The 20,737-nt window shown below is 36.5% G+C and overlaps 1 long non-coding RNA gene across 1 annotated transcript; it reads left to right on the top strand.

Moving 5' to 3' along the window:
- Positions 1-10,166: 10,166 nt before the first annotated feature.
- Positions 10,167-13,265, top strand: LOC110916993. Its single transcript, XR_004883038.1, has 3 exons — positions 10,167-11,163; positions 11,288-12,907; positions 13,006-13,265. It is a non-coding gene; the product is annotated as an uncharacterized LOC110916993 (long non-coding RNA).
- Positions 13,266-20,737: the final 7,472 nt, after the last annotated feature.

Consider the following 20,737-nt stretch of genomic DNA (forward strand, 5'->3'; position numbering starts at 1 on the left):
TTTATGTTGTACAAGACTAAAATTAGTTTTTTTTTTTTTTTTTTTTTTTTTTGCTGGATCTTAATCTAGGTATCATTGATTGTCTATAAGATGAGTGGTTTCGATGCTGGTTATGGCCTATGGGGAGTTTCATTATGTTATGAATGGTGAGTTTTTATATCTTAACTGCTCTGGATTTATTTAGTTGATTTCAATTTTGATTCATTATCTTGCTATGGTTGAATGTGTGGGACATTAAAAAGCCTACGAGATTGGGTATTGTGTTACTGAATCAACCGAACCGAACCAATTATACATGTAGCTATTTGAAATATGTGATATCCTTTATACATAGTTATTTATCCTTTTAGTCTCATAAATATGTGGTGTTTTTCATGTTCATAATTTCATATTTAGTAAGAGTTAAGTTGGTTGTTTTTAGGTTTCTTGATAATTCTTCTATTTCAAAAAGTAGTTGCTTTGTTTCATGTTGATGTAATTGTTCTGTAGTTGGACAACATAAGTTAGCAAATTAGTGATCATATATAAACATGCATTTAGATATGGAAAAGTTTAAGTGTAGGTTTAGACAGGAATTATCGCAACATGCATGCTTCATTTAGATTGTATATTTGGTAACAAGTTGAGGGATAATCTAAAAGCCTCCAAGTTAGTGATAAAAGAGTTGGAATATACTTTGATATAATGTTTATTTTTTATAGGGCAATGGTCGTGTATGCTTCATGGAATGGTGCCAACATAAGGGTTAAACTCATTTGGATTAACGATACGGTAAGCACTTAATCCCTTATTTAAATTGTGGTTGTAATTGTTGGAATTTTCGTGTAACTTTTAGAAAAATAATTTTTAGTCAATTTGTCAAACAAACTGAACGCAGCGGAAAACATGTACACGAGGTTCGGTTCTAAACCGTTTCCACCAGTGATCTCTTTACAATCAAAATAGGTTATAATAAAATTAAAGAATCGTGACATCCAAGAAAGACACCTTGGTTCAACGAACGATCTCGCTAGATGATCGTTGACCAAGAAATTTGATTTGTTCGTTTGAAACGATTTCAAACGAAACCTAAATCTAAAGAAAATAAAGTTCAAAACTTTACATACCTTTTTGCGTAATTGAAGAAACACGAACTTAAAGAATTAGGATCACTTAGAACTTCAAGAATTGCTCCTTTTTCTCGACTTTCTTTTATTTTGCAACGAAAATACTACCTTTTCTTTCTGTTTCTTTCGTGAGTTTTGAAAAGCATGTCACCCAATTGATTACCAAAGTCACGTGTATATATTAAAGAAATATATATGTTTTAGAGTTGTAGTTTGAGAATAATTAGTCATCCACTTGCATATCCTTTCGTATGTCCCTTTTTTAGTTAATATCTATCATATAGAGATTTTTATGGAAGTCTTTAAATTAAAGATATACAAGGATTAGGAATTGTAATCTAATCACAACTCCTCCATAATTATCTCATAATTAAAACTATTATCTCTTCTTTTAATCATCTAAATAATTAACAATATATATATATATACACATATATATATATATATATATATATATATTATAATTAACAAATTAAGTATAACATTTATCCAGCTCTTCGTAATTATTCTAAATAATTACCATTTTCTTTTATTACACTTTTTATTTCGTGATCCGGTGATTAACAATTATAACACCGTTACATGTTCGTTGCCCAAAGTGTAACTCTTTGGGTCGTACCTTGACGGCAACATTGAATTATAATCGACAATTGAACATCATATCCAACAATCTCCCACTTGGTCGATTGGCCGATTAAGTTTCAATGTAGACAATAGTGGGTGCCTAGCTGCATCATATTGCCCCCGACAAGGTATGACAAATTCATGTCAACTAATTCTTTGCACTAATCAAACTTTTGGTTATGCAAATACTATAGCCCTGGTTATCGACTCATTTATCCCTCTGTATTGAACACTTGTTGAACATGAGACATGGATCCAATTCATTCTCATATATTTTTCAACCATTTCTAATTTCGTTCCTGATTCGAAGTGGTTTATCAAACTACTACTAGTTTGAGCGTGGCCACGCGTTAACACCAGTTCAAACCAACGAAAGGCGCCAGAGTGTTCCTCTCCTAAGTATAGAAGCACAGATCCCTTTGGCTACAAACAACTCCCACTAAACTTCAGATCATTCCCAAAACTATCCTTATTACTGCCAGTTACGTACAGAGTTAGATAGAATCAAAGAGCAACCATTCATTTAAGTTAGTTCTAGTATGTACCGCAGGTCTAAGGATACAATGATCGTACCTATTCAAAATGTCTTATGACTAAGATCCATGAAGATCATTTTGAAACGAGTTACGCCCAATATGATTCAACTAATCATATCAATGAATATGGTTCTCAACACTTTGAGTATCCATTATATGGATCAACCATCTAATTCACAATAGTCTTTTACCAGATTTGTTCTCACGAATCTGATAGACTACGGACATTTTAGAATACAATATTCAAAGATACTTAACGTACTAATATTTGAACACAGATATAATAGTTTAAAAGACATTCAACCATTAAATTCAAATAAACATAAAATACTGTTTACAATTCAAAATGCACCAAATTACTAAATAACAAAATCAGATCCACTGTCTAGCATATCTAAGACCTATACTATCTGCATGCTTCTCGTGTTTCACTTGAGGTATAGGCTTAGTAAACGGGTCCGCTAGATTCTGATCAGTATCAATTTTCTCTACTACGATGTCTCCTCTTTCCAAAACTTCCCGTATGTAATGGAATTTTTTTTTTTTTGCTTTTAAGGGAAGATGTGGTGGTGGTGGTGTTGTTGGTCGAGTGTTGGTGGTTGGTTGGTTGCTACTGCTGGTGATGGTGGTAAAGTTATATGCGAGAAGATTCTCTTAGTACTTCAATTTAAACCAATAATCATGATTATACCAATAATCACCGTAATCCTTTTTACATTTAATCAGTTGGGGTTTAAGTTTCAACTAATGGAGTATTTAATTGGATAAAATTGAAAACATTGAATTATCTAATTGAATGTTATGAATATAGATTACTTAGTGGAAATAATAAGAAGAAATAACAAGTAGAGGTTGGTCGGCTGCTACTGCCGGTGATGTTGGTAAAAACTGAGAGAGAGATAGATCTGGAACCGGTAGAAAGTGATATAGGAGATAGAGAGGGGGGGGGGGGAGAGGAGGGTGATATGAGAGAGAGATTAATAGGTGTTTTTAATAAAAAGACATAAAGATCTAAAAAGCCTAGTATATATATAATATTACCAAAATACCCTTCAAATTAACAGAGACTTTGGATGGAGTTAGACCCGTGGAGCAAATTAGAGAAAAACTAGTAACATCCGGGAGTAAAATGGCTATTTTTAAAGGTTTGGGGCAAAACCGTTAAAGTCACCAAACCACAGGGAGCAAAACAAAACGGAAGTTTACTCTATATAATTGCATCTTGTCATCCAATATCAACGGTTGATATTGGTTCATTTAGTTCTCAAATAAGGTTTGGTTCATTTAGGAATCATATATATATATATATATATATATATACATATATATATATATATACATATATATATATATATATATGTATATATATATATATATATATATATAATAAGAATCACCTCCAGTTGTAAGTTGTAAGAACCGTGAGAACTACTTGATACGGGGCGAGTTGGACCAAAATTTTTTTTCATAAACGTAGATGCGTGTATTATAAACACATTTGTAAAAAATAAATTTTAAAAAAATGTCGTGTGTGTAGTTTTGAGCACCACAAGTTTGTGTTTACGGGTACCGTAAATTTTCCGGTAAGATTTACGGTACCCGTAAACACAAACTTGTGGGGCTCAAAACTACACACACGACAATTTTTTTTTTTTTGAATTTTTTTTAAAAATGTGTTTATAATACACGCATCTACGTTTATGAAAAAAAATTTGGTCCACCTCGCCCGGTACGGTGTAGTTCTCACGGTTCTTACAACCCGAGGTGGTTCTCATTTTAGCGGTCACCTCGAGTTGTAAGAACCGTGAGAACTACACCCTACCGGGCGAGGTGGACCAAATTTTTTTTTTCATAAACGTAGATGCGTGTATTATAAACACATTTGTTAAAAAAAATTCGAAAAAAAAATGTCGTGTGTAGTTTTGAGCACCACAAGTTTGTGTTTACGGGTACCGTAAATTTTATTTCAAAACTACACACACGACATTTTTTTTTGGAGTTTTTTTTTTACAAATGTGTTTATAATACACGCATCTACGTTTATAAAAAAAATTTGGTCCAACTCGCCCCGGATCAAAAAGTTCTCATGGTTCTTACAACTGGATGTGGTTTTCATTTTAGGAGTCCCCTATATTTATATATATATATATATATATATATATATATATATATATATATATATATAATGATGCTAATTTCATGAACGTACCGTGTTTAACAAAGTCAAAAACGTGTAATGTCATGTTCGGGCATCACATGTTAATATCATCATTGTACATTATAACCACAATGCTTATATAGGCTACACTGAGTTAGATTGGATACGTCAAACACGTTTTTATGTGGTTAACGCATCACATAACGTGTCGTGTCGTCAGCTATAAACAACTAAGGTGTCGCTGACATCACGCGCTGTGTATCGCAGTTTTAACGTACATGTCGTTTTAAAATTCACGTTTCAACGTAAATGACTCACGTGTTGGCTTAAACATTTTTCTCAAGCGAGTCTGGTAAAAAATAATACGTTTTATACTTATTTTGTGTACGTTCGTAAACTGTATTTGAAAGAAAGTCAGGTCAAATATAATACGTTTTCATTCGATGGCGATGTAATTTTTTTAAGTAAAGAGTCGGGTCAAATATACAATATAAATACAAGTTACTTTAACTTTCGACGTCGCCGCAACGCGCTGCGGGTATCCTAGTAACTATGATATGTACATGATTTAAATTGCATACAATATACACTGATACAATCAAATAACTTCAATACTTGTACATCTTCTCATAATCCAGTCTTCAACACAATGACACAAAAGATCGCATGTGTTATTACTTGCAAAGGTACATACTTGTGCTATATTCACATTCTTAATATTTGAAAACAATGTTAACAAGTGCTTGTAACTGTACTTGGGGTGCAGCCGCCATGGTAAGGGAGGCTGGTAGAGCAATCGTGGTGGAGGAGATAAAGGTGGACCCACCAAAAGCCTCAGAAGTTAAGATCAATATGTTGTGTGCTAGTATATGCCATACTGACATCCTATGTTTCAAGGGGATACCTATTGTATTTCCATGATTTTCTTCTAACTATTTACATAAGATTTAAATTATCACACTCTAATGGTTTAATTATTTAACTAACATTGCAGCCGTTGTTTCCGAGTATCCCTAGACACGAAGGTGTTGCGTATGTACGTTGTGACCAAAATCTATTCTTACTTTCTTTTTCATTTTATAGATACTCTTTGATACGTTTTTATGCTACGGTTTTCCATCAAGTTTTAGTGGTTTTCTTATTATGAATTGAGACTACTTTTGTAACTATATCATTTTGTGTAGCTAGGTTTGTGACCTTTTTATTTGGGTTGTATTTGTGGTCATTATGTTTGTGATCATTTTTTAACCAAGACGTTAATTTTAATTTTAATTTATACTTTTTCAAAAAATAGGGATTGTTTTTATGACCGGTTTCATTTTGGTCGCTAAATTTGTGACTATATGGTTTTGGCTGCTAATTTGGGACTAATGGGTTTGATACCCTATTTTTGCAACCGTTTTTATCGGTTGTACATTACAAACGCTTTTTGCGAAGTGTATTGGTGCCAAAGGTTCAGTAAAACTATATTGATTATGTATATAACATGGTCGGCACTTGGGTGCAGGATGGTTCAGAGCATTGGAGAAGATGTGGGGATGTTGGTCAAGCCTGGCGATGTCGTGATGCCGCTCTACTTAGGTGAATGTGGTGAATGCTTGAATTGCAAATCTGAAAAGACTAACATATGTCATGTTCACCCTATCAAAAGATTGTGGTAAAGATTTTGTTGTGGACTTTGACCTATAAAATTATTTGAGTGACCATTAAAGTTATTCATCATAGGTCAACCACTTCAAGGTTTGTCGAATCTGCCAGATGTAGATGCATGCTAAAACCTTGGTTGATTTCTTTGAAAACAAGGAAATTGTTGATTTCATGTTTCAACCTTATATTAAACAACAGACTTCATCGGTGAGTTTGACATTTTCACCTAACAATCACCCTTCTTATCTGGTGATTTGTCTTTCTTTGCTTTTATCAAAGGTGCTTCGCCCTTCTTGTAAGGACAACAACTAACTACGTGTCCTTTTGTGTGACAATTGAAGTATGACCTTTTCGCAAAAGCTTTCTTTTGGGGAACTTTTGGACTTGATGGTTCTGATGACGTGGGCGATGTCTTGGAAGGACCTGCATTTGTTATTTGCCATTATTCATTTTGTTTTTAACAAATTTTTCATTAGACCATGTTTCAATCAATGTGGTTTCATTTTTCTTGTCACACCCTTTCACAAAATTCACCTTTTTAACAAAATGTTATCTTTTAGGTTGGGGAGTTTCATTTTTACTTTTCAGAACAGTCTCTCTTTTGGTTTCCTTCTTGGCATCAACCACTTCATAATCAAACACATTTTCACTTTCAGATGAGGAATTATCAGGTACTTTGATAGTTACCGGCTCTACCACAGCTGCTGCACTATACACAAAATCTGTTAAATCATCTTCATGTGGTACAAATGTATAGTCCTGATGAACAGGATGAGGAACTTCATTAAATCCCACCGTTGTTCGATCATTACTCTTTTTTAAGCTATCCATCATGTGATTCATTACAAAAGATGTGTTTCTAAATTTATCTACTTTTTCTTTTAATTTCAACAATCTGAACTTATACATCAGATAACTCTTTGCACTTGTCAGAAAGTTCTTTTGTTTTATCTCTTATGGTCTCATGTGCTAAATCTATCACCTGAAGCTACTATTTATTTAGTTTATCAGTTAAAGTTCTAACTTTAGGTTCACTTGATTTAATTTTATTTAGGTATTGAGACTCTTTTTTCTTTATGAAAAAGTTTGATTCTTTTAAACCATTTAGTTCATTTATCAGACTTTGGTTGTAAGTGGACTACATGTCGACTGTACCTCTTAATTCACTGGAACTTATGCATGTAGAACTTATTGGTTTTGAACTTACATCACCAGTAGCTTTGCCCAAATCGGTCATAAATGCAGCAAAATCATTATTGGCCTCCTCTTCTTCTGAAGTTATCTTCTCTTCAGGTTGCACCTGTACATCATCAGTCATTTCTTCTTCTGCTGGTTTTTCTTCAGGCTTTACCTGTTTAGCATCATTTTGTTCTTTGGCAGCTTGCATTTCTTCACTTGCTACATGTTCAGCTTCGTTCTTCTTCTCAAAAGTCTCTTCTTTGATTTCTTCATTGGCTTCCCCTTCAACTTCTTGATTGTCGTTGATTACATAAACGATCTCTGCCATTAAAGCTTGTGTGATGGTTCCATCATCTTCCAGATGAAGACTCCAATCATATGAACCATTAGGGGAAGTAGTTGACACTAGTGCACGTGATCCACTATTGTTTGAACTATGACCAACTGAATTGTGAAAACTGGAAGCTTGTTGAGATTCTCTTGTTTTTCTTTGACATTCTCTGGCGAAATGGTCAAGATTTTGACATATGAAGCATTTGACCTTGGATTTCTCAAATCCAACCTTCTTCCCAATAAAAATTATGTCGGTTCTGTTCATGAATTGCCTAGCCCTGATAGATATCATGGCCATCTGCCAATGAATATCCATCTCATTCAAGTCGTCCGGATCAGTCTGCTCATAATCTTCATCCAATGCTGCTGGATCGGTAATCTTTCCTTGAATATAATTCTGATAAGAAGCAACGAATAAGGTACACATACCTTGTCGGGAGATGTACCCACGGACAACATATGGCTAGGGAATAACATATTTCGTGATAAAGCATAACACACACATATATCCTAACATTTCCAAACATACATTTGGGAAATAAACGTTCCCTGGGAAATAAACGTTCCCCGATGTTTACATTGGTTGTCCGGAAATGCTACGTACATTTCCGGACTAAACTTTACAAATAGACACCTTTAACCCAACCTTCTAAGTGTCGATCTACGACGTGTTCATCACCGGTTAGTGCACTTACACCAACAAACTTTGACAATACGTATCCAACTACACTTGAGTAGCTTCACTTCTCGATTGAATTACACAATATGTTTTAGCTTATTTAATTTTAGATTGGACTGGACTGAAAATTGAAAACATAAAGACCACTTATGTTGGTTTTAATCAACCACTTATTTACATTTAAAAAAGAGTAAACTGCCATTTTGGTTCCTGTGGTTTGGCCAGTTTTGCCACTTTAGTCCAAATCTCAAACTTATTACATTTGGGGCCCTGTGGTTTGCATTTTGTTGTCATTTTAGTCCAAAACTCAAATCAGGTCAGATTTCAAAAAAAAAAAACCCTGGTTTTTGTCCTTTTCCTCAGGGGCATTTTGGTCTTTTTCTAACTAAATATTAATTAAATCTTTATCTATTTATAAGTTATTATAAGAAATAAAAAATAACCTAAAAAACACATCTCTCTATAAAGTATCTGCATTCTCTCTCTCTCTCTAAACAAAAACTGACTCTCTCTCTTCTCTCTCTCAATAACTCAATAACTCGATCCAGATCCAGGATGAATCTCTCTCTCTCTAAACAAAATCTGACTCTCTCTCTTCTCTCTCTCAATAACTCGATCCAGATCCAGGATGAACAACAACAAAACATCCGTCGCCGCTGAGGAACAACCGTCGCTGCCTTTGTCTTCGCCGGAACTGAATGAGAGAGAGTCAGATTTTGTGGTGAGTGTGTTGATGGAGGTTGTACTGACGGTGGATTTACGGTGATGGATGGTGAATAATAAAGGTTGTGGTGAAGGTGTGTTGATGGAGGTAGTGATCGGAGATGATGTTGGAGAAGGTGATTGGAGATGATGGTGGTGCGCCGTGAGAGATGGTGGTTCAGATCTGCCGGTTTTGATGATGTTCTTGATTTTCTAGGTTTTGTTTGTATACAGTGTTGAATTTGTTCTTGTTTTTCTGGGTTTTGTTGCAAATATGATATTTGATATTTGATGATTTTGGGTTGAATTCGTTCTTGTTTTTCTGGGTTGAATTCGTTCTTGTTCTTGATCTGGGTTTTGATGATGATGTTTGGTTGATTTTGGGGAACGGTTATGGTGGCGGTGGTGGTGAGAAGGGGGAGGAGGTGGCGGTGGTGATGGTCGAATGGCTCGGGCCGGGGGTGGATGTGTGGTGGTGGTGGTTGCGACGGTGTTGACGGTGGTTGTTATCCGCCATCGCTGGAATAAGAAGAGTTCAGGAGAGAGAGACTGAGAAAGAGAGAGAGAGGGTGGTGTTGCGACGGTGTTGCGAAGGGGGAGGAGGCGGTGGTGGTGCTGGTTGCGACGGTGTTGACGGTGGTTGTTGGTGGATGAATTTGGGGGAAATGGATCCGAGTTTATTGGGTTTATTGATTAATGTAGGAAGTCAAAATGGGTTTATTGGGTTTATTGTTTAATGTTTATTGTTTAATTAAAAATGTTAATAATAATTCCAAAATGACTAAAATACCCCTCCACAACAGGACAAAAAAGGGTCAGTAAATCAGTAAAAAATCAGACATTTTGAGTTTTGGACTAAAATGGCAACAAAATGCAAACGACAGGGCCCCAGATGTAATAAGTTTGAGATTTGGACTAAAGTGGCAAAACTGACCAAACCACAGGGACCAAAATGGCAGTTTACTCTTTAAAAAATAAGTCATAAAGTCTAAACTATGTACAATTAACAAGTATAAAAATAAAAGGTGTACCAAATCCAACAAATATGAACCACACACTTAAAAGATATACTTTAGCACAAAGAAAAGACAATACACGAGCAAAAACTAATCCCTCACATGAAATTTATCTACCAAAAAAATGAAAAATCAAATTTAAAAAATCTTCCCGCCCCCAAATTCCCGCTCATAGTTTCCCACCCAATCCCCAGCCACAAATCCATGTTTTGATCCATAAACTTGAACCCCCTCTCAACTCTCAACCGTGATTACGAAAACCATTTCTCTGATTCGCATCTCTCTCAACACCCGTCCAAACATAGTGCAGAGCCACCCTCCGATTAAGATCACTCATCTCCACCACCACAATCGCCTTCAAAGTCCAAACATCATCCCCTCACAAGTTCCTGGTCAACCCACCCAGTGGACTCATCTCCCCTTGGTCTCAAACCACCTTCCAAATAATCCTCAAACCACAACCTCAAATCCCATCTTCTCACCCGCGTTCGCCACTGTCCGCTTTTTAATCCGAACCATTCGGGTTGGATCATCTGAGTCGGTTAACCCGGATACCCTCGCTTCCTGGACACATGATGTTAAGCTGAAAGTAGCATTTCTTGGCCCGTTTTTTGCTCAAACACGCGGTGAGTAATGGCGACTATGACGCCGTTAGGAGTATGGTTAAGCTTCAGAGGACGGTGTTAAGCGAATTTTCGGTTCGTGAGGCTGAGTTGCTCTACCGAGTGGCGAACAGGTTGGATAACTCGGTTGACATGGTGAGTTTACTACTCGGGGCCGGTTTGAAAGTGGAGGGAACTAGTTTAGAAGAGGTGGAGGAATGTAGACGGGCCGTGAAAGGGTGGTCGGAGTTACACGTGGCAGTGGCGTTTGATCGGACGGATGCGATTACGAGATTGATAAAGATGGGAAGCATTGGACGTTGGAGTGTAAAGATCGAGATGGACGGACGCCGTTGTATTTGGCGGCGAGTAAAGGGTATGAGAGGCGTGTTAAAGTGTTGGCGGGTGCTGGTGCTAATGTGGACGCTAGGCGTAAAGATGGTTGTACGGCATTGTATAGGGCGGCCGTGAAGGGTAACCGTTGGATGGTGAAAGTGCTCATTGACCCGGGAGCGGATCCTTCGAATGTAGCCAATGATAGGCAATGCTCGGCCATAGATGTCGCCCGTGATGAATGATATGTAAGTAGATTAAATAAAGTGTAATTTAGATTTTACGTCCTTTAGGTTTCGGCAAAATTTCAGGCATTGTCCGTTAACTAACGAATTACAACGGATGTTTAATAAAATTATTGTAACAATGCAGAACGGAATTGTTGAAACCCTATAACGAGGGGAAGAGGTGTTGAATGCTGCACGACATGGAGATATCGTTCGTCTTGAATCTTTGCTAGAGAGAGATGCAACCAAACAACAACCTTTCCATCCGAAGACCACCGTCCGACGTTCTTCCAGCCGTGGCTGTTCGTAAGTCTGAAGGGTCCATAGACTGAATTTATTAATTTGCAATTCAGGTACAATTATCCTTTAGTTGATTTATTAAACAACACATACATCAGTTATATATTTTTATTGTTTCGATTTTGAATATAGTATCTATAAGGTAGCGTTTGGTATGAAGGAATAGATGGTGGAATGGAATGGATCATTCTGATGGAATAAAAAGAAACATGTTTGGTTATCATGTGGTAATGGAATAGAGCATTCCAAAGGAATGTAACTCTTTCCATATATAACAATTTCTATTCCTTGGTAAAGAGGTGTTTTTTTCCCATTCCTTCAAGGAATGGAAAGAAATATATATTTATTATTATTATTATTATTATTATTATTATATTTATATTAATACTAATATTAATATATATCAATTTTTTATTATTAAGTTTTTACCATGAATATATTATTATTATTATTATTATAATTATTATTATTATTGAGGCAATTAAATTTTTTTCCTTTTAATACAATTGTATTCCGTTACTTTGTCTTTTTTTGTCTATCAAATTGTACAAAGTAATGATTCATTTTATTATGCGTAACCAAACATCATTCTATTCACGTATAAGTAACCAAACATCACAATGGAATGGAATGATCCATTTCATTCCATTGTCCATTCCATTCCCTCGTTCATTCCATTCCCTCATTCATTCCATTACCACATACCAAACAGACCCTAAATCTTTGTTTGGTTTGATTCTTGATTCTGGTGACAGCATAAATTGTGAAGTTTTATGAAGTAGATACAAATAATTGATTCTACCAAAAAATGAAAGAATCTATAATTGATTTTAATCAACTCACATACATACAATATTTTTCTACTTGAGTTATTTATTTACTTATTAGTTTTCTTTTTGCAGAGACATGTTTTATTTGTATCCTAAGGCCATTTGTAGTTATAAAGCCTCTTCTGGGGCGTTATGCGACACGTGTCGTGCCACGTCACACAGGGGCTTTATGGGGCGTTATATCACTAGAGCCCGTAGTCATAAAACCCCTATTCATCATTACCTAATTATTAATTTTCGTTTTTATTAATTAATTATAAAAACACTTGATTTTTTGTGATTGGTCAAATTTTTGAAAACAACCTCCATACGCCGCTATATGCATGGTGCCTCCCCCCCCCCAAAAAATCCCCCATAGCGCCGCCCGTCGTGGTGTGCGGGGCGCTATGGGGCGCTATAAATAAAAAAAATGGCCAAATAACGCCCCATTACAGGAAGTCTAATCTATGTGTGGTAAGTACAATATCCTCATTGAAATCAAGGATCAAACTTTAGTAGTTAAGAGATGATTATTCAAGTGACATATAATAACTTTTTTTTTGTTTTTTTGCAAGAGAGGCAGTTTTTGCAAGTTTGTATTTGCATATGATGACAAAACGTGGATTTTGGATCTCATACGGAATCCGTCGAATAATGTATCTACGTTGATCCCTAGAAGTAACAAATAGGTATTTTTTAAACGTTAAATATATTTGGTATTAATGTTCATTTATTATTTTGAGGTGCCTTGAAGTTGGATTGGAAGAAGACAACAAGTAGAGAAATATGCTATGACCGGAAAATTGAAGAAAGTTGTTTATACACTCAAATGAAATGGAGACTAGAATTGTTGTCAGATAATCCGTCACAAATTGTTCTTTAATGTTGAAATTACGTGTATGGTTTTTGTATAGTTTGGATTTTAATGTGTTATTTGAATAAGTTGGTATTTTAATTTGATTGGTTTGTATATTAAGTCATGTTGGTTGTTTATATTTATTAAAGATTTGAGTATAATGATTGAGTGAAAAATAATGAAAAAATAATAAAATTTTAAAGTTTCTTAATATCAGTTGTTAAATCCTTAGCAAAAAAGACCTTACAAATTTGTAGCAAAAACCTTTCAAAATCTGTAGCTATATTCGTAACAAAAATCATAAAAAAATTGAAGCAAAATTTTGCATTGGATTTGCACAAACTGTAGCAAATTTATGTAGTCAAACTGTAGTTAAAATCCATAGCCAAACTTGTAGCAAAATCCATAGCCACACTCGTAGCAAGTTCGTAGTTAAATATTGTAGCAAAAAATTGCAAATTATCATAGCCAACCCATTCGTAGCAAAACTACTCCGTAGCTAAAAATAACCATAGCTAAAAATTTGTAGCTAAAATTTTCCGTAGCTATAAGTATCCGTAGCTAAAAACAACCGTAGCTAAAAACAATCGTAGCTAAAAGTTTCCGTAGCTAAAAACATCCGTAGCTAAAAACCCATAGCGAAATTTCGTAGCAACCTTCTTCATAGCAAATTCGTGGCTAAAATACCGACGACATTTTTTGTAGCTAAATCCGTCGCAAACATATTTTCCGTAGCTAAAGTTGGTAGCAAATAAATTCGCGACGGGACTTGTAGCTACGAACCAAATCCGTAGCAAATTCGTAGCAAAAAGGGTGTTTGCTACGGATTTGCTACGACTTTGGCCATAGCAAATGCCTATTTCTGTAGTAGTGTATGTTTAAGTTTCATGATTCCTATGTTTATGGTCATTTTTGAAAAAAAATATGTTTAAGTTGATAATTTCTATGTTTATGTTTAGGTTTGAGAAAAAATATATTTAAGATGATAATTTGAATGTTGTTTATGTGTAGGCTTGAAAAAAAAAGCTTAAGTTTGATAATTAGTATGTTTGTGTTTACGTTTGAAAACATTTATATTTAACTTTGAAAGATATATATTAGTTAGGAAATACCCTACTTGAATTAAAATTATCATTTAAAACATAACGAACAGAGAAAATACCCACCAAATTGAAATCACCATTTAAAACAAAAGGAGCTAAGAAAATACCCGCCAAAATTTAAACCATCATGAAGAACATTACATATTTAAAAAATCGTGCCTGATATTGAATTCATCATTTCAAACATAACGAGCTAAGAAAATACCCAATCGAAATTGAAATCATGATTTAAAACATAACGTTCCGCCCAAAATTTAAAACAATCATTAAAAACATAACAAGCTTAAAAAACTGTGTCCGTGTTTGAATTAATCATTTTAAACATAACGAGCTTAGAAATACCCGCCCGAAATTGATTTAGAAATTAATTTCGGGTTGTCCCCGTTTATCTTGGGACTGCTTTTTGAATACTTTATCTCATTTAGGATGTGAATGTGTATTACATGATTGTTTGTTTAGGAAGGATTCGGTTATCATTTTCTCTTTGCTCCTCGGGTATATATATCATTACATATATACTTGGGAGCTAAGAGGAAATGCTGCCGAATTTTTCTTAAACAAACAATCATGTAATACACATTCACATATGAGATAAAGTGTTCAAAAATCGGGTTTAGCAGCCTACCCTTGTCTTGTTAATCCTAAATTAGATTTTCTTTCAGTTGCATAATGCCTATCGATAAAAGTTGGATTGATTCACCACGTCATTCACCTCACTACAAGCAAGGACTCAAGTCATTTATCGAGATGTGTGAAAGAGTGATAAAAAACCACGATGAAGTTAGATGTTCGTGTACCCAATGTAAAAATTCCGGCTTAAAAAATATGGCAGAAAAAATACCATTTGCGTATTAACAGTTTTTGGAAGGAATACACGAAGTGGACCTATCACGGGGAGACGACTCCAATTGCAGAAGTAAACGATGTTGCGCCACAAGACGGTATGAGAAACGTTATTGAAGACATTAGGGGGGAGCGTATGGAAGAAGATACATACCTTAACCAAGAGAACTCGAATGGAGATAGTAGCGGTGTTGTTGATGATTTTGAAGACCTGGTAAAGGAAGTTGAAACAGAATTATATCCTGGTTGTACCAAGTATTCTTCTATTGACTTTTTAGCAAAACTTTTGAATATAAAGGATACATACCATTTGCAAAATGAAGCAGTAGATCGAATCCTCTCGTTGTTGCTAGAGTCAATGCTAGAAGGCAACAAGATTCCCCCTTCGTATTATGTAGCTAAGAAGACATTTAAGAAGATTGGTTTGGCATATGAGATGATAGATGTGTGCACAAATTATTGTGCTCTCCTTTGGAAAGAAAACGAGTCCTTGCAAAATTGTCCCGTTTGTAATGAGAGTCGATGGGTCGATAAAGACACAAAAGGCACGAAGGTGGCTCGTAAGGTGTTACGATACTTTCCTTTGACGCCGAGACTACGACATTTGTATTGTTCAAGGCACACAACGAAAGATATGATATGGCATAGTACCGGACGATCGGAAGATGGGACTATGCGTCATCCAGTTGATGGATCTGCGTGGCAAGACTTTGATAAAAAGTACCCAAACTTCGCGATGGAGCCACGAAATGTTCGCTTCGGGCTTGCAGCTGACGGTTTTAATCCCTTTAACAACGGTAGTGGATCCTCAACTCATAGCACGTGGCCGGTTATGCTCACCACATATAATCTGCCTCCCTGGCTATGATGCGAGAGTCCACATTCATGTTGACCTTGTTGATTCCCGGCCCTAAATCACCTGGGAAAGACATGGAGGTTTTCCTTAGACCGTTAGGGGATGAGCTTATGCAATTGTGGCAGACAGGTGTACGTACTAAAGACGCAGCAACAAACACATACTTCATAATGAAGGCGACGTTGTTATGGACCATAAATGACTTTCCAGCCCGTAGTAGTCTATCAGGTTGGAGCGGACAAGGCTACATGGCATGCCCAACTTGTAACCAAGACACTCCTTCAATACGTGTAACTGGTAAATGTGCTTATGTTGGTCATCACCGGTTCTTAGATGCCAACCATCCCTGGAGAACAACTCTCGACTTTAACGGGAGGCTCGAGACACGAGACCCTCCGAGACAGTTTAGCCCAGCTAACATAGAAGCTCAACTCGATCGTTTAATTAATCATCTACCAGGCAAGCATCCAGCTTTTGGAGGTGGGAGGATAACCTGGTCAGATTTCAAGTTGAACTGGTCCAAAAGAAGCATATTTTTTGACCTTGAGTATTGATCTTCTCTGCAGCTGAAACATAACTGAGATGTAATGCATATAGAGAAAAATGTGTGTGACTGCTTGCTTGGTACTCTTCTAATGAACGATAAGAGCAAAGACATGCCAAATGCGCGGTCCGACTTGGAAAAACTAAACATTCGGCCGACACAATGGCTGAAACAATCGGGTGGCAAGTTCTTAAGTCCCCACCCAAAGTACTCATTCAACTCCGATGATCGAAAACTTTTTTGTGAGTTTATTAAAAATGTTAAATTACCAGATGGGTTTGGATCTAATATCAGTAAGAGGGTGACAGATAACAATGCTAACATTACCGGGTTGAAATCTCATGACTGTCATATCCTCATGCAACGTTTGATACCGATTGGGGTTAGAGGGCTTTTGACTAAAGATACATCTACACCAATAGTAGACCTTTGGATGTTCTTTAAGCAACTTTGCTCTAGAACACTATCAGTGGATGATATGAAGAAAGCAAAGGATGACATTGTTACCATCTTATGCAAGTTAGAGATGATCTATCCACCTGCGTTTTTTGACATTATGGTTCATTTACTTGTGCATTTACCTGATGAAGCGATTGTGGGAGGTCCAGTAGCTTTTAGATGGATGTATCCATTTGAAAGGTACATGAAAAAACTAAAGAACTATGTCAAAAACCCGGCAAGGCCTGAAGGTTGTATAGCTGAAGGTTATGTGTTTGAAGAAGCTCTAACATTTTGTTCAATGTACCTTAAAGATGTTCAGACTAAGTTCAATCGCACAGATAGAAACGATGATGTGGTTGTTGAAAAAAGAAAGTTATGGGTGTTTGAGTCCAAATGTCGTCATGTTGGCGCAACAAAGGACAAATATCTATCATTCATCGAAAAAAGGAAGATGGAATGGTTGTCCTCGAAAACTGCGCAGAAGTTAGGGAGTACATGAAGTGAGTGTTTCTATCTTTAACTTTTCATAATCTGTTAATTGGTATTTTTCATTCCTTTCTTATATTTGTGATCAATGTAGTGAATTCAAACATACACATCCCCAAGATGATCTTAAAACCAAATTTCCGGGATGGTTTCTCCATAAGGTATAATACATATATAACACTCATTACTCTACACTTGCCAGGTAATACATATATAACAAACATTATTACTCTATATTTGTTAGGTGCATTTGATGAAAACACAAAATTCTCCAGAATTCCACCCGGAGTTGTATGCTCTTTCAATTTGTGCGAAAATGACTGCTTACACTTACACTGATTGCATAGTCAACGGTGTTAGGTTTAAGACACTTGAACGTGATGCAAAATGCGCAACGCAAAACTCTAGGGTGGAAGGGGTTGGAGAGAACGGTGTGAAATTTTATGGCCAATTAGAAGAAATTATTGAGTTGCGTTATACAAATGATTATTCCACTGTCCTATTTCGGTGCAAGTGGTTTGATACTCGAAGGGGTGTAAACCATGACAATAATATCACCAGTATAAGCACTGAACATGAATGGGACAAAGACGATCAACTCATATTTGCTTCGAAAGCCAAACAAGTGTTCTTCATCCAAGAAACGTCTCGAAACCAAAAAAATAAACATAGGTGGGTAGTCGAAAATGTTAATCATCGAAAAATTTGGGATCGGCCATTAAGTGATGACCGCGTCAATAAGGTTCAAAATGTTGACAAAGGCTTAGAAGATATTGACGTTGTCGACAACAACTCTTCATCTGACTGTCCACTTGTCATTGACTTGACCCAATACTTTCAAATTGGATCTTCTCATGTTACTGCGGGTGAGCCTTCAATTGAAGTTGATCCCCCAACGGCTACCGTCGATGAAGTGTTTGAGGTCGAGAATGATTGTGATGAGGTCGAGGCTGATTGTGATGAGGATGATCCCGATTATGTGGAGTCTGACTAAAGGAAAAGTTATTGTAATTTATATTGATTTGTATTTAATAAACACTTGTTTGAAATATTTATTTGAATTCGAGTTACACTTGTTGTACTTTCCCTTAATTTCTATTAGATACACATGCTGTAACATTTGTAACTTTATAGGGATTATGTTTTCAGTATTGCTTATATTCGCTTATCTGATGGCGGATGTGGCCCCATGGGGACATGGGGGTGACGGCGCTGGTGATCCACCGCCTCCTGGTGGATTTCGTGGCACGCACGAGACTGACGGTAAGTCTTTTACTAAATTATTTTGTAGTCCTTATATTTTATATATTATAAATGTTGTTGCTAATTATTTTTGTTTTAATTGCTGCGGTTTCCCCGAAGAGGGTTAGGGAGAAAGCCAAAAAACGAGAAGCTACGGCGTCTGGTAAAAGCGGGGGGGGGGGGGGGGCTGTATCGCTTACGTTTGATAGACAGGTCACGTATACCCCTGTTGGTAAATCAAGAGATCTGTTTTCAAGGGAGGCCGGCCTGTATATGTGGCGGACCATCCCGTTTGATAAAATTGGATGGGATAACGTTGAACAACATTACAAGGATGCCCTCATGAACCACTTACGGGTAAATAAGTGATATGCATAAAATTTTATCAAATATTTAAGCACATGCAAATCTATTTTATATATGATATTTTAACTTTTTTATTTAATTTGTAGGAAAATTTCAATTTTGATGAAGTTGAACGTGATTTAAAGGCGAGAAACTTGATGGGTGGCATTAGGACTGTGCTTATGAAACAGTACTCTGACCACAAGTACGATGCTAAAAAATTATTTAAGAGCCAGGGAGGTTACAATGATATTGAGAGGGCAAGGGCATACCATCCCGCTGATATGCCCTATGATAACTGGTTGAGAACCATCGAAGGTTTCCGGGACGAAAAATATATTAAAAGAAGCAAGGCCAACACACTAGTACGCGAGAAACAACAATTCCCATACCGCGGGGGGACATCGTCGTACGGTAGCACCGCCTATAAAAATGTAATGTTTTATGTATGTGTGCGTGTGTGTAAGCTTTTGTTTATTTAATGTCTAATCTAAGTTTAATGTTAAACAGGATATGGATTGGGTACCTACGTATGCTAAAACCCACACGGACAATCAAGGGAACTTGGTTGATCCGCTTGCTGAACAAAACTACGTAAGTATTTCTTTTAAGTATTATTTTATATAACAAATATATATATATATATATACACACATATATATATTTAATCATCTTCGTAAAATACAGCGGGACATACAACAGGCCACAAATGAATGGAGCGGTGATGGTCCTCCAATTGCCCCGTATCAGGAAGCGTTGGGAGAGCGGCGAGGATGGTACCGCGGGATGGGGCCTAAACTTTCTTCCAACACGTCCTCGAACACGTCCTCGAACATGTCGTCTTCACAAGCTCGGACGCAAGAACCCTTTTCCGAGGTAAACTACGCAATTTATAAAATGACAAACGAACGCATGTTTCCTTGTTAAATATATGTTGGTAGCGTTAATTAATATGCTAATATACGTTTCGATATCTATTATTGTAGGATTTTGTTAACAGCTTGTTCCAAACCACGCCCTTTTTGAACCAACTTAACAACTATCTTGCTTCACAAGGAAAAGGAAAAGGAAAAGGAAAGTCAAAAGACTACGATTCGGATGACTTATTCGATAATGAATCCGACGACGAGTGACTTATTGTTTTTAATGTATGATTTAATTAAACGTTGTAGGATTATAATGTACGACTTAAACGTAGTTTTTAACTATATTACCTTTAGTATATGTTGATTATGTTCGTGGCGTATGTTTACGTTGTTTGAAATAGGCAGGTACTTTTTTTCGGCCGTAAAATGGTTGGGTGCTATATATACAGCTGCTGCATTAAAAAAAAAGTCTTTTAGCGGCGTCAACTGTCGCCGCTATTTCCCTACAACCTTTACCGGCCATGACTAATACCGGTGGCACTTTTAGCGACGACATATGTCGTCGCTAAAGGTGAAAGATCAATACCGGCGACAAGGGCCTTTAGTGGCGACAACACGCTAATAGCGGCCGACCAATACCGGAGACCCTTTACCGTCGACATGTCGCCGCTAAAAGTCAATAGCGGCGACAATAGTCATCAACACCGGCGACAGTTGTCGCCGCTAAAGGTGGTCCGTTCTTGTAGTGTAAGGCATTAATCTATTGATCTTCTTTTGTCACCAACAAGATTTTCTATCACATCAGCTTCAGTTGTCCCACCTTCTTTTGTTCCTTTATCACCTCTACTTGTACCAGCTCCAGACACCCCCCCCCCCTCAATTATTGTGCCTAAATATTTATACA

Source organism: Helianthus annuus, chromosome 16 (assembly GCF_002127325.2).
Source record: "Helianthus annuus cultivar XRQ/B chromosome 16, HanXRQr2.0-SUNRISE, whole genome shotgun sequence".
In the NCBI taxonomy this organism is placed as follows: Eukaryota; Viridiplantae; Streptophyta; class Magnoliopsida; order Asterales; family Asteraceae; genus Helianthus; species Helianthus annuus.